General features: G+C 43.9%; 1 long non-coding RNA gene across 1 annotated transcript; it reads right to left on the bottom strand.

The window, feature by feature from the left end:
- Window positions 1-9,404: 9,404 nt before the first annotated feature.
- Window positions 9,405-12,407, bottom strand: LOC114108327 (uncharacterized). The gene is made up of 2 exons (XR_003585460.2): window positions 12,077-12,407; window positions 9,405-9,878 (listed from the first exon to the last, which is right to left on the bottom strand). It is a non-coding gene; the product is annotated as an uncharacterized lncRNA (long non-coding RNA).
- Between the last annotated feature and the right edge of the window lie 2,687 nt (window positions 12,408-15,094).

Consider the following 15,094-nt stretch of genomic DNA (forward strand, 5'->3'; position numbering starts at 1 on the left):
TAAAATGACAGTGATTGGCCCCTCCAAAGAAGTTTTAGGGGTTGGACATTCCCTGCTTTTATCCATAGAGCATCTCCTGGCTTAAAGGGTGGACATCTGCTGGGCACATGCCTGTAATCCTAGCGGCTCATGAGGGTGAGACAGGAGAATCACGAGTTCAAAGTCAGCCTCAGCAACGGCAAGGCACTAAGAAACTCAGTGAGACCCTTTCTCTAAATAAAATACCAAAAAGGGCTGGGGATGTGGTTCAGTGGTAGAGTACCCCTAAGTTTAATCCCTGGTGGACATCTATGGTCAGGATCACAGGTGGTCGTTCCCTAATCCAATGGTTTACAGTGGTCAGAGTTGAGCCAACAGCCTGCATCTGCTGCCTCAGAATAATGTTGCCTTTTAGATCTCCTTGTATACCCCTTATAATGGGAGGAGGGTGTCCACAAAGAATCTCAGAAGGGGAGAACCCTGTCTAGTAGGGCTAGATAGAATCCTCAACAAAGCAATTGGCAACACCTGGTCCTAGTGCAGTTGAGTTTCCTGAAATACTTTCCTTAGTATTAACTGTAGCTTTCAGTTCACTCCCTCCACCTTCCTAGAACTCTGAGAATGGTATTCAGTGTGTAACTTCCAGGTAATCTTCAACCCCTTTGCCGCTAATTGCACCATTTCAGCCATAAACACCAGCCCATTATTTGATCCCATGGTGATTGGGATTCAAAATCAAGGAATGATTTCCTTTGGGAGAGATTGGGCCACTTCATGTGCCTTCTCTATGTGAGTAGGGAAGGCCTCTACCCAGCCTGAGAAAGTACACACAAAGACTAGCAAATATTTATAGCCCAAGACCCAGAGAAGCTCAGTGAATACCACAACTTTATTTTCAAATGTGACTCCTTCAACATTTTGCACTGCTCAAGCTATGCAGGAGAGCCAGGGAATGTAGAAATGTCAGCCCAGTTGGCTTCAAGAGCTGTCCAGTCAATGTGGGTCTTCTGGTGGAATTGCTTGACCAATGCTGGAGCTAGGGCCTCAGGAATTGCTATTCCACCGTCTTCAAATCTCCACCTTCCCCTGGAAGGTAGCTCCCATTTTCAGTTTTAAATCAGGTATTCTTATGTTGTGAGCAATTAGGGTCCCATTCTGCCAGTGAACTGGGGAGTAGGGCGGCAGTCAGAGCCGTTGGTTCTGTTGTCCCCTTGGAAGCTGCAAGCTTTGCTTCTCAATCTGCTTTACGGTTTCCCCAGTGACTGTGGTATTCCCCCTTTGATGTCTCCAACAATGCATGACTGCCACCTTTTTAGGAGCCCATATAGCATCAACAGTTCAAGGATTTCTTTGCTGTATTTTACGTATTTTCCTCCTGAGTTGATTAGGCCTTTTTCGTTTTACAAAGCTCAGTGTACTTGGAGGGTAGTGAAAGCATACTTAGGATCCGTGTATATATTGACACATATCCCTGCTGCCAGTTGAAAGGCTTGGGGCAGCGTGATGAGTTCTGTGTTTTGTGCTGAGGTTACTTTTGGCAGAGGTTTCACCTCAATTTTGGATTTAGAAGTACCCAGCAAGGTGTTCTTCCTCTTCTACAAATGCTACCAATGGTGAATACTCAGCATCAGAATCTTTGAGAAGCTGGTCTGTTAAGTCTGGTCAGCTGGAAAATACGTTGTCCATGACTTCAATGTAGTCATGATCTACACTGTGGGATTTAAAGTCTGCACTACTTCCAGGTGGATATATGGGTTTCGTACAGCATACCCTGATATCTGACCATCAGTGCATTGCTCAGCCAATACTGCCCCTTGTACTCCATTTCTGTCAGTACTGAGTGTGATGCTCTGACCATTATTTCTTGTCCCTAGGTTAGAGTGTCAGCCTTTGACACTAAGAGGGCTGTGGCTGCGAGTGCTCAAAGGCAGGGGTCCAGCCTCAGATGACAGGGCCAAATTGTTTAGAGGGGTATGCCACTGCACAATGCCATGACCCCAGCATTTGGGTCAGGAACTCCAGTGCAACACCAGTATATGCTCCTGTACATACAAGAAGAAAGGACTGGACACGTCTGGGAGTCCCAACACGAGTGCGTCAGTGAGGGCCTGTTTAATCTCTTCAAATGCCTTTTGTTGTGCTTGTTCCCATAAAAAAAAATTCTCACACTCCCCCCTTTATGGCCTCATAGAGGGGTTTTGCCAAAATAGAGAAGTTAGGTATCTAGATTCTACAGAAACCTGCAACCCAAGGAACTCTTGAACCTGGGGTCAATCCTAATTGATGGAACTAGGGTTGAGTAAATAGCCTGTTTTCTTTTTAGACGGAGATAACATTGTCCTTAAGATAGGTAAAAACTGAGTATTTGACTTTCTCTTGACAGATTTGGTCCTTTTTCCTTGAAACCTTGTAGCTAGCTTTCCATAGAATAGTGAGGAGCTGTTGTGTCCCTCCCATACAATCCTCCTGTGTCTATCTGGCCAGCAGTAGATCATCCACATACTGGAGCAGCATATAGCTATGTTTGTCCACTGAGAAGGCTTTAAATCAGAGGCTAACATGGTGCAAAAAGTGGTTGGAAATTTTTTAAACCCTTGAGGCAGTCTAGTCCTTGTCAGCTGGCCTTTGTCTGTATCCTAAGGATTTTTCCCCTGGAAGGCAAAGATTGGTTGGGGGGCTGGGTGGATACAGAAGTCATTCTTGAGGTCCAGATATATGAAGAAGGCAGATTCAGCAGGGATGAGACCCAGGAGAATACAGTGGTTAGGGACAACTGGATGTAGGGCAATGGTTGCCTGGTTTACTGCTCATAGGTCCTAGACTGACTGATAGTTATTCATCCTGGCTTCTGGACTGGCAGGAGAGATGTGTTCCAGGACAACTGGCAGGGTTGGAGGATTCTGTACTTTAGAAATCTCTCCCAGGTGCCTCTGGATCCCAATTTGTGCCTTGTGAGGAATGAAATATTGTTTTTTGGTGGGAAGTCTCAGCCTCTGGCTTTAGTCCTACTACTATTGGAGATATGTTTCAGGCCAGCCCAGGAGAACTGTCATCAATCCACACCCCAGGCATCTCAATCCCCTGTTGTGGCCTTTCTGTGAGACTGTAGAGCTGCTACTCTTCTCCTTGGGCGACCATGAGAGTCAGGATTTTCACATCTGACTTTCCTTGGATCAGGATGGCCTAGTCATGAGAGTTGAAAGTTATCTGAGCCTTAAGTTTTCTCAATAGGTCCTACCTATTAAAACCACAGGGCAGTCGGGCACATATAGGAATTCACGAATAATTTCATAGCCACCTAAAGTGTATCATAGAGGCAGTGAGAAGGGGCAACGAACTCAGCTACTTGTGTCTCCCACAATAATGGCTTGTGTCTGTGAGAAAGGGCCCACATGTTGAGCACCATGGAATGTTCGGCCCTGGTAACAATCATGAAGTCCATGGATCCGCCCGCCATGGTCATTCAGACCACATAGGCTCATGGAGGCCTAACAAAATGGAGCCCAGTCTGTGCTACTCTTCCTGATACTTTCCCATGGTAGCCAATCCAACAAAATTATCCTCAGGGCTTCATGTGATTGCCACATTGGTTAGTACCGTCCATGAATCACTTGGCCTCTTCCCCTTCATCTGGGCACTGGGTGATAATCCTCTGACTGTTGGGGGCACTTGTTTTTCCAGTGACATTCTTGAGAGCTATGAGCATACTGGTTACTTCCTAATCTCACCTCTGGGTGAGGTGGCCCTTCTTGGCAGTTCTTTCTTTTGCCTCAGCTTTGGCCCAATTCAATCCTCCATTGAGTACCCCAACAGTTCCACTAGGGGGGCAGTAACCATATCTATCTTCTTTTTTATTTTCTGGTCTGCTCATGCCAGCCAGGCCTCTTGGTCTTGGTTGACAAATACTTTCATCACAACCACCAATAGTTGGCTAGCATTCATTCCAGTGAAGCCCTCTAACTTCTGTAGTTTACACTGGACATCTCTCTGGGCCTGACCTACAAAGGCTATGTTAACCATTCAATGATTCTTGGCTACTTCTGGGTCAAAGGGAGTGCAATGACAGAATGTTTTGCATAGCTTCTCATAGAATTGACTTGATCTCTCTTCAGATCCCTGGAGCATCTCTGAGATCTTGTTCATGTTCATGGCCTTCTTTCCTCCTTCCTTGTTGCCACCTAAAAGAGTCTCTTGATAGTGTTCAAGCATCTGAAATCCCCAGTCATCATTAGGGTCCCATCAGGGATCTTCCTCAGGGAATTTTTTCTGGGTGTAGGCCTGGGCATTCACGATTCCTGCTGGGGTGTATTGCTCCAACCACTTCATGGCCTGGGTAACTTTTCAGTGTTAATAGAGTCAGGAGCAGCTGGCAGCAATCAGTCCAAGTGGGCTTGTGGGTCTGAATGATGGATTGCATTAAATCAATCATAGCCTGAATTTTCTCAGTGTAGGAGGGGTGTGGTTTTTCCATTTGGGAGATCAGTGGTGGTAAAAAGTTGATATATGAAGGTGCATTGTCCCCCTTGCACATGACCATCTTGATTGTAGTAGATGCCCCCCTGCCAGGTTTCTCTCAGTGGCATCTGTAGGGCACTGTAGCAAGTATTAGGAGGATGGCTGCCAGCAGGATCCTCCTGGCGCTTCTCAGCCAGAATACATAGGGTTAAGATAGGTGGGTATGCTCAGGAGTGTTTTGGGTGCCCTCACCAGAGGGTGGCTTCAAGGCTGTGAGAAGCCTCTGATGGGGTTCTGGCTGCAGTAGCTATGAGGAGTGTAAGGCGGCAGTGGAGGATTCAGTGGTGCACAAAGCAGAGGAATCTCCTCTGACTCTCCAGATTGAATGGGTTTCTTGGGTTCTGGTGAGCATTTTGAGGGACTTGTCACTTAGGCCATTATAATTTTACAGTTCTCTTCCAGACAAGCCTTCAGCCAAAGTGGCCAAGAGAAGACCATATCTTGCCAACAGTCAATGTAGGGGAATTGGTCAGGGTGGCCTGGGCCCCACGATGACCCCTAAACACCTTGAAAACTACTAGTTCCTTTTCTAGTGAGCCCCTCAGAGTGCCAACCTACTCCAAATGAAGGCCAATCTATTTCACAGAAGGTTCAGAGTTTTCTGGGAGTCAATTTGACTCCATAGTCTCTGGAATCTCTTTTTTTGAAAATTTTTATCATACACTTTGGGAGGGGGAGTTAGGTTTGTTCTGTTTCCCAACCATTTCCTCCCCCTAAAAGATGACAATCACACACACACAAAAAGAGAGAGGGGAAAGTGGTGAGCAATTGCTTCTTCTGGCCACTCTCCTCACAGAGATATTTTGGGTGTCTGTTAGCACTCATGGGATGGTATAAACCCCAGAGTCAGGACCCCTCCAAGGAGGGCTACCCTAAGCTGTATGAGGATCACTACGGACCCATGGAGCAGGACTCCACACTCACTTTAGTTCTTGGTTGAGTTAGAACTTTCTTTGTCCATCTCATTCACTCACTCTCACACAACATCTCTAGCCCTCATCCCAGTTTCCTTGAGTTGCTGATTAGTCTTATGCAACTGAGACTAAGACAAATCTGGAAGGTGATCAGGCTTCCCTTCTGTCACTGAGGGCAGTTCCTACCTGTCCCTGTGCTAATTCCATGGCTCCACTGGGTTCCTTTGTGCTCTGGACCCCAGCACTCCAGGAGGGCTAATCCTCTGCAGATCAATTGGTCTGCTCATTCTAGGGAAGATCACCTCTCCTGGCATCCTGGCGCTTGCATGGTCTCCAAATCCTGGACACAAGTCCCCAAGAAATATTGCAGCCTTCTTGCACAGAGAGATAAAACACCCAGGCTTTCAGCCAGGAAGCACTGTTAATTAATGCCAGCACTGACCCAGCTGGGTGATTTCCTCCAAAGGCTGAACCCTAAGCACAGCAGGGGGTTGCTTTATATATCCTCTGTTAGTTTCCACTTGTTAGCCCCTTTGTTTCCCCTATATGGTAACATACATTCTGATCGGGTATTCTGTATTATAGAGTAGCAACAAAGTTGTGCATGCACACATAGGTGATGAGTATGCCACCTCTCCTTCTCTTTGTTTGCTCTAGGAGAGCCTATTGTTCTGGAAGGGCCCTTACCACATTCTGAACAACAATAAAAAAGTGAATCTCTTCTTTTTTCTTTCTTTTCTTTCTTTTTTCTTTTTTTTTTTTTTTTTTGTACTAGGGATTTGAACCCAGAGGCTAGCTTCCTGAGCTGCTGGGGTTCTGCCTTGGTGTCCAGCTTTTTTTTTTTTTTAGTTCAAAGATTTTAATTGGTTTTATTTTTCATTACAGAATTGGGCAACACTTTATTCCATAAAGTAGAATAAATATTCTCATCTTTTCTCTTTTTCTTCTTCATTTGAGAAACTTTTCTGAGTCTTCCTGTTGAAAATTTTTTTTCCTTTTTCACTTTTCACTGGGCAGATTTGGGTCATATTCCAATTACTAAACAAATATCATTAAGAGAGTAATATCAACACAGTTGATTTATGCTTAACAAGATCCAAACCCAGGGACTGGAGCTGGAGTCAGTTTTATTTGGTTTGGTGGTACTGGTGATTGAATTCAGAGGTCTCTGACACTGAGCTCCAACTCCAGTCCTTAATTTTCTTTCTTTCTTTTTTAAATTTTGAGATAAGGTCTCACTAAACTGCCAAGACTGGCCTGGAACTTTCCATCCTCCTGCCTCGGTGTCCTGAATTACTGGGATTACGGGCCTGTGTCACCATGCCCAGCTGTTGTGAGTTGTTTCTTAAGCAGAAGACTGTGTATAGGAAGGAATTCTGATAGGAAAGAATTAGGGTAGGGAATGGTTATTAAAAGATGACTTAATCAAGATAACTTAGTTTGTACCAGAGAACAAATATCCACCAATTTTCAATGACTTAACACATGAAAAATTTGTTTCTTTCTCATACTACATGTCTAATGTGCCTTGGCAAGACGACTCTGGGTGAAAGACACGTCAACTCAACATGCTTCTTTGAGCTCTCCAATGATAGTGTAAGAGAGCAGTATATGTTTATTAGATCCCAGTTTTTCCTGAAAGTGGTACATATCACCTCCTCTCTTATTGACCAAAGCAAATGTGTAATTTCAGAGATTAGACAATACAATAGTACATCGTGACTCCAAACTGAAGACCTATCCTATTTGGATATAGTTTGTTCTCCAAATATTCATGTGCTAGAAACTGGTCTCCAATGTGTAGAACCTTCGAATGGGCCTAGTAGAAGTTAATTAGGTCAGAGGGACTCCACCTTCATGAATGGTTAATGTTGATCGCAAAGAGTGGGTTGTGACTTGCATGAATGAATTAGTTGAGCAAGAGGTTTATTAAAATGAGACCACCCCACATACTTTCTTCCTTCTACACGTCACACAGTAAATTCCCTTTCAGGTTTCTGCCATGTTGTAACACAGTCACAGGTCCCTTACCAGGTCACTAATATTATGCTGTTTAGACCCTATATTCACCCAGTGTCGTGAACCAAATAATCCTCTTTACTTTATGTCACCCAGCCTCAGTTTTTTTTGTTTGTTTGTTTTTTGTTTTTTGGCTGCTGTAGTTTGTTTTTTCAAGGTGTCACAAAACAGACCAATACAAGAAGAAAAGATTTGTCTGCAAATTTTTTGGCGTGGTAGTGTGATAACAGACTTTCTGCAATCCACCTTTCACATTTCCCCAGATCTCTTAAAGAATATCCGCCCCCCCCCTCCCCCCCCCCCGCCTGCCCTTGACTTTGTCCTTTAAAACCTGAAATGGTTAAATAGATTGGATGTTAGGGTCCACAGCATGGGCATAGGCCCTACTTTAAATGCTGTTGTTAGACCACACCCTAAAATGTGTGAACAGGTCTCAATAACGGACACTTGGAATCTTCAGTGAAAACATTAGAATTGACTCAATGTCATTTTTCTAATTGCAACTCTTATATTAGGTCCAATAATATGCTAATAATTCTAAATTTACAAATATTACATTGAAATTTTAAAGTACTTTGGGTGTAGAAATCTGCATGACAAATGCTTACATTTTTTTCAGGATTCTTCATGTTTGTGCACTAGTTATTATCCTATGAGGACACTTGGAAGCTTCCTGGTAAAGAAACAGATGAATTCTCCTGACTATGGTCATCCTCCTGTTTCATGTCCTGAAAAGACCCAGCCTTGGGACCTCAACTCTTAGCTTTCTGTTATCATTTGGATGCTTTTATTTCTGCCTGAAAGCTGAATCTGGGATGAAAACCTAGTTTTTATGATCCCTGGGTCCGATATAATTCTAGCTAACTCCATCTCTTTTTGCAGTTCTTTTGGAGGAGTCTGTCTACCATTTTCATATTCTTTCGCTCTTCTTCTAGCACATCGTCTTGCCCCTGTCTTTCCTTTCTTTTCATTTTGGTACAAGGAATTGAACCAGGAGCACTTAACCATTGAGCCACATCCCTAGCCATTTTTCTTTTGATTTTGAGACAGGGTCTTACAAGGTTGCTTAGGGTCTCCCTAAATTGCTGAAGCTGACCCGGAATTTGCGATTATCCTGCCTCAGCCTCCCGGGTTGTTGAGATAACAGGCATGCACCACCATGCTCAGTTTTGCCTCTATCTTTATAAAGCATATGTCACATCACACTTTCAGTCGCTGATTTTCGGCTGAGTCTGTAAGCTCTTTGAAAAGAAGTTCCATGCTGTTTGTAATTTTTTAGATTCACAGGGCTAGCACAGTAAATAGTACCATGGTGCCTAATTGTTAGGAAGCATTTAAATGAATATTGAATGAAGAGATATGAGAGATACTGGAGAGAGAATCCAGGGCTTTGTGAATACTAGGCAAGCACGCTACCATCGAGTTACACCCTCAGCCCCCAAACGACTCCTAGTAAGGGCTCTCTGGAAGTGGTTCTCATCTTTGTTGGGCCAGACACTATCACTAAGTGGCAACAAAATCTCTAGGATTGAAGTGGAAAGTGTAGTTTAAATCTCCTCAGGCATTTCTTTATATCCACATATAGGAGCATGTGACCTATTTACCTCCCTTATTCATTACTGCACAAAAGGACTGAAGAATGAGGACTCGGTCATTATTTCGATCTTGCCAATTTTATGATGGACTGGGTGCTCCAGCAGCAGAAATTTGAGGCCCTAGGTTTGAACTCAGGGCCTCCCACGTGCTCGTTAAGTATTCTACCACTGCACTACATCTCCAGCCCCTTTGAAAATTTTAAGATAGGGTCTAAGTTGTCTTGTCTGGCCTTGAATTTGCCGTGGCTCAGCCTCAGCCTGAGTGGCTGGAATTAAAAGCGTGCGCCACTGCACCCGTAGAGCAAGACTTTTACTATCAGGAGATATTTCACTCCTTCTGGTCCATATAACTGTTTAAAAAATTACATTATTTATATAGGTAGGCGTTTACGGAAAATCGTTTATTATTATGCTATTGTTCCTGGCCTTGCGAGTTGCGACAGACCCGGTGCTCATCTTTAACCAGGTCACAACCCGGCTCAGCCCAGCTACCAACATCCATCAATGCGCAGGGTGTAGTGCGGCTGTAGACCACATCATTTGGAAATCTGGAGAAGTACAGTCACCAGCTGGCTGTCTTCTTTCAGCCCACTTAGGAGTTTCCTAAACCCGAGGCAGGAGTGGTGGCTTGCAGGGGCGGAGCTGGAATGCCTTCCGCATTCCTCTTCCTCCTCCTCCTCCTGGCTGCAGCGGGGTGCGGGGGAGGGGCGAGTGGCATCAAGCCGAGCACTGGTGGACCCGAGCAGCAGTGCCAGTGGCTCCTTGCGCCTGAGCACGTGGACACACACGTTCTTCACATCATCTGGTAGGATTATCACAAAATCGGCAGAGGCAGGGCCACCTAAAAGCACAAAATCTAAAAGGGACACTGGGCTTTGAAAAATCATAGTTTTACAGTCATCAGATCCAGTCATGCTTATTAATCTTTCTCATCTGTAAAATGGGATGAAAGAAAAATTACAACAAATATTATATAAAAAGAAAAAAAAAGGAAGCTCTCAGAACAAAGCAGTGTTCATTTCCTGTGAAGAGTGGAAAAGGAACTAAGTTGCTTTGTTGATTTTCCTCCAGTCAAATACAAAGGCAGATCCTATACAACAATTGTTTCCCTTTGTTTCTGGGCCTTGTAAGTGTCATTTCTCTATAGAGAAAGAATCCCCTTTGTGCAATCTCTGGCCGACAGGCCTTGGGGATTATAAAGGGAAAGCTCTCTCTAGTGTTTTCTTGGTTAGAGACATTGTTCTGGAAAGCAGGCTAGGTTGCCATGGCTACGTGTCCCCAGAGGCCTCGCCCTGCCCCTTTTTACTCGCCTGCCTGTGCTGCCTGCTAGTACCAGATCAGTCCCTATTTCATATGTTCCTCCCCACACAGCAAGAGAATCCCAAACTGTGTTTTCCAGATGGCCTCAAAAACCCAGAGGCAGGGTGTGTGTGTGTGGGGGGGGGGGGGGGGGGGGGCTTTGTCAGACAGTGCTTGTCCTTGGAAAAAAAAGCTATTAGATTGAAAGCTTGTTGAAGGCAGGAATCATCTTTTCATCACTGAATCAATTCCTCCCCTGTTTCTATGACGTTATGCCCCTTAGTCCAAAGTAGGCTGACACACAGTAGGGTCTGAAAAGGAGTATGTAAATCATTTGCCACTGAGATGGTGGTGGCATAGTAACAAGTTAAAAGCAGAGATTCTGGAGCCATGAACTTTGCCTGCCACATTACAGATGTGTAATGTAAATAAAATACCTTGTTTTTCTAAGCTTCATTTTCCTCATCTCTAAAATGGGGCCAGTAATAACTCAGATTTAGGAGGAGTACTAAATTAAGATCATTTATGATGTGAATATTTCATATAATGTCTGGCTTAGGCGCTGTCAATATTATGACTGTTGTTATTATCTCCTCGGTAGCTTACTGCATCTTCATGTGGGGAGACACGTCCTCCCTAAGTAAAACAAAAAACAACCACAACAAAAAAATCTTGTAGCAGAATCCATAGCAGCCCAGGTCTAATAGTTAATGAAATGAATGTAGAAGTGCTTCCTAATTAGAACACACCAGTAGTAACAAGTTTCCTATATGTTAGAATGTCGAATGCAATAATGCAAAGTGGGTTGGTTCCAATTGTCCATCAATGTATCTATGGTTAAGGAGTAAAATAGAGTTTTTTGACATCTTTCAGCTTGACTGCCTCCCTTCCCCCTCTACCAATCTCTCAGGGTATTCTTAAACCTACACAATCTGGGCTGGTAACAGGAACTGTTTGTAAGATCTATAAGCTCCACCGCCCCCCTTTCCCACTCCCTGCACCAGGGCTAGCTTCCAAATCTGAGAAAGCTGGAATCAGGAGGCACTTACCTGGTGACTGACTGGAAGATTCTAAACACATTTGGACACTAAGAGGGAATTCACCCCACCCCTACTCCCAGCAGACCTAGCCTTTGCAGTTTTTTTCTGGGGTGCAAAAGAGAAAAGGGTTGTAACTAGTCGGTAGGCTGAGCTGAACTTGGCCGCAGGATGTGGACACCCTAGACAGCTGCGGACCACAGCTAAGACTAGGACCATTCAATTAGAGAAGCCATTCAGGGTGGGACTAAATCTGACATCTGGAGGTTCTGGCACCTGGGGGAGGGGATGCGAGGACAGAATTATTCCCAAATTACGTAGCTGCTTGCCTCTCTTAAATGAGAAGGTATGTACAATCTATATATTTTTGGACCCAGAGGAAATGAACATGTTTACAGCACATGTATTGTCATTTAGTGCACAGGGCGGAAGAGGTCTTACCATTGGCTATACAAGTGTTAATTGTATGTAGGGCGCTCCCACCACACAGTAAGTGCAGCATATTTTGCTGTGGTGCAACAATGCAGCAAAAGTGTGGAAAGGTGGTGTGAACAGGGTGTGAAGTGTTCTTCCCTCTCTTTCAGACCCTCTGATACATTCCCCCACACACCTACCAGGCACACACATTAAACTACCCAGGACACATTATCCTCCCCTCCCCCAACACCGCAGCCAGCTTTCTCTGAAAACTGATACCCTGAGGCCCTTTTTCCCTTACCAGCCACAATGAAGAGCAGTGAGGGGGAAAATGCGGACTGGATTATGGCACAGGGACCGTGCTCTGTAATTTTTCCTTCCGTTAACAGGTCACTGTTCCGGGTCCAGGCCTCATATTTTATCTGACTTTGCTACTCCAGGAAACAGCTTTAGGCTCCAGCGAGTCCAGGCCAAATCCGGTTCTTTCGACTAAGTCCATTTTGCATTTTATGTTTCACCCTAGTGAAGTCTCTGCCGAGGCTGTTGTTCTCAATCCAGCTCAGAAACTGGCTCAAACCGCCCTGAACTGGATCTGGTGGCTGTTGAGACACAGTTTCTGCCTCTTTGTTAGGGCGGAACCGGCCTCATTCCCGCTCGTTTCCCTCCCTCCCGCTCTCCTAGTCACCAACAGCTACTCCCCTCCCCCTGCCTCTCCAGTTTGGCATTTTTTACCCTTTCCTGGGCCAAGACCCCATGAATTAGATTAAATTCTTTATTTTTTTAAAAAAGTAAATCTAGGTTGTAAACTTTCTGCTTTTGTTATATTATCCCTTTGGTTCTGTTTTTCTCCTAGTTGTTATCTCACCAGTTGACATGGTGCCTTAAAATCTTGGTTTTCATGCTAACCTAGAAATAACTTCAAATTTCCCATCAAAGACTGAAGGGGTATTGTGCAGTTCATTATTCATTTCCGCTTTGTAACTATATTTAAATTAAAATAATTTATTAACTGCTGGGAAATGACAACGTAATAAGGTATAGAATTTTAAAAACAGTCACCCATACTGTCTGTCGATTGCGACTGTGCAGTTCCTAGAGGAAGAAGTAAAGAATTGAGATTTTTTGGTTTTCGAACATGTCATTTTAACACTGAGTCAGTTTCTGTGAGAATCTTATAGTGAAGAGGGCTGGCTGGGGAATGTGTGGGGACCATTCTCAACATAATGCAGGTGGAGACGAAACTGGGAATGTGACGAAATAAGGAGGGTAGAACAGGGATGCGATTTTGTCAGTCGTCGTTATATAAAATGTAAGCATTTATTAGACTGGAACTAGATGGACAGTTGCATAACATGAAAGTGGTAAATGCCACTAAATTGTTCACTTTAAAATGGTAATTTTTCATCTATGTGAATTTTACTTTAGTAAAAAAAAAAATTGCCCTTCTTGAGAAGACGATCTCATGTGGGGTTTCTTGAACATTGAGAGGAGAGACACTTGGATAATAAGCAACCATAATCTGGGTGTGGCTCCATGTGGTGCTTGAGGACTCACCGGTCTCCCTCTGCTGGCCAAATTAGGCAACGTGTCAAGGTGCCGGAAGGCCTTCTGAGCAGTCTCCATTATCTGTTGAAGCACAAAAACCAGGCTGGTTTGCAAAGTCACTCTCCCCACCTGGTTCGATGTGCATTTTATTTGTCTTACTCATATGCATGGCACCGAAAGGGGATCAGAAGTGGTTTTTGCTTCTGTGGTGTTACATGGGATTAGTTATAAGTCAACAATTTAAAATTCACTTCTCAAAACAGACAAAAACGTCATTTCTCCTATGTTAAAAACTAGAGATAAATTGCTCATTTAAGTGTTTTGTTTCAGCGGAGCATAAAGCCCTGGAAAAAGGCCAATTACAGCAGTAGATTCGGAAAAGCTATTTTTATATGCAGGAGGGGAGGGATCGACTTTGTCTATTGAGTCAGTACTCTGAGAAAGACTGGTCCAGTTTGGGCTAAGGTGATATTCGAAATGTACGTAAGAAAGAGGTGAATCCATCAGGCGAATTTGTTTTCATGAGGTTTAGATTCATTAATAATTATCGTGGGAAAGCACTTAGTATATGCAAAATAGAGATTTCCAAAATATTGAATATCAAAGGAAATCCAAGAGGGTTGGAGGTCAAGAAACCGGGACTGGTGCCCCATCACTGCCCCCTCCCCCCAACCCCATGCTGGGAATTGAACCCGGGGGCCCTATCACAGAGTCGGGTCTCACTAAGTTGCTGAGGCTGGCCTTTCTAATGTTAAATCGGCTCTTACTTTCAGGACCTTTACACTTTCTGTTTCCCGGGTTGAAGTGCCCCTCCCCCCAGCTCCTCCTACTCACCCTCAAGATTTGCCTTTTGTGTTACCTGCTTAGAGAAGCCTTCCTGCAAATTTAGGTTAGAGCAGACACCTTCTACCCTGACATCCTCTTTCTTGAAAGACCCTTCTTTAACTGTTATAGCACCACTATGCGATTATATACACTGTACACCAAAAACACCAAAAATAAATGTATAGTTTCTGACTCCTTCGGCTAGCTTTCTAAATCCCCTCAGGTCTTGTCTGTTTGATCAAAACTGTAGAACCAGCTCTTGACACACTACCTGACAAAAAGCAAGAAATAAATATTCGTTGAGGAGATGAGTTGAATTCAAATACCATTTTTCTGGCTCCAGTTCACTACTTTTCTGGATTCTCCTTTTATTCCATGTGGCTCTTTTAAGACTCAGCCTGCTTTCTTTTTCTCTTGTGAACTCTCAGCAACTACTGAATTTATTTCAGGGTTCCTCTTCCTGTAATGTGAAAGCTGCTGAATGGATTTTCACGTTGTTCTTTAAAAAGTAAATGATTCCATAATTCCTACCGTCTGTATTTTCTCCTCTGTAATACTTGATTTCACTCTGAGATGGGATTTGGCTCGGGTTTTGATACCTGAATCTGGAGTTGTCCATGTGGTGCTCTCCCCATTCACACCCTTTTTAAAAACATTCCCTATCCGCTGGGAGAGAGGGTTTAGGGATTCCTCCTCCTAAAAGAAGTCTCCTCCTGCTGGCCAGAGACAGATTTCTCCAGGAAGATTTAAATGCCCCAGAATTTCAAGTAGGCGATTTGCATCTCTTGAGAACTTTCATAAGAGATGTCATTCACGCATTCACTGGACTTCCTAACAGGAGAGTAATCGCTTTGGGCATTGGGCGTTGCTTCACGTGGGCAGATTAGATACTGTTACACTTTCCAAAACTGTACAGGGTTGGAGAACTTTCCAGATTTTTTTTTTTTTT

The sequence above is a fragment of the Marmota flaviventris genome, chromosome 3, assembly GCF_047511675.1.
Source record: "Marmota flaviventris isolate mMarFla1 chromosome 3, mMarFla1.hap1, whole genome shotgun sequence".
In the NCBI taxonomy this organism is placed as follows: Eukaryota; Metazoa; Chordata; class Mammalia; order Rodentia; family Sciuridae; genus Marmota; species Marmota flaviventris.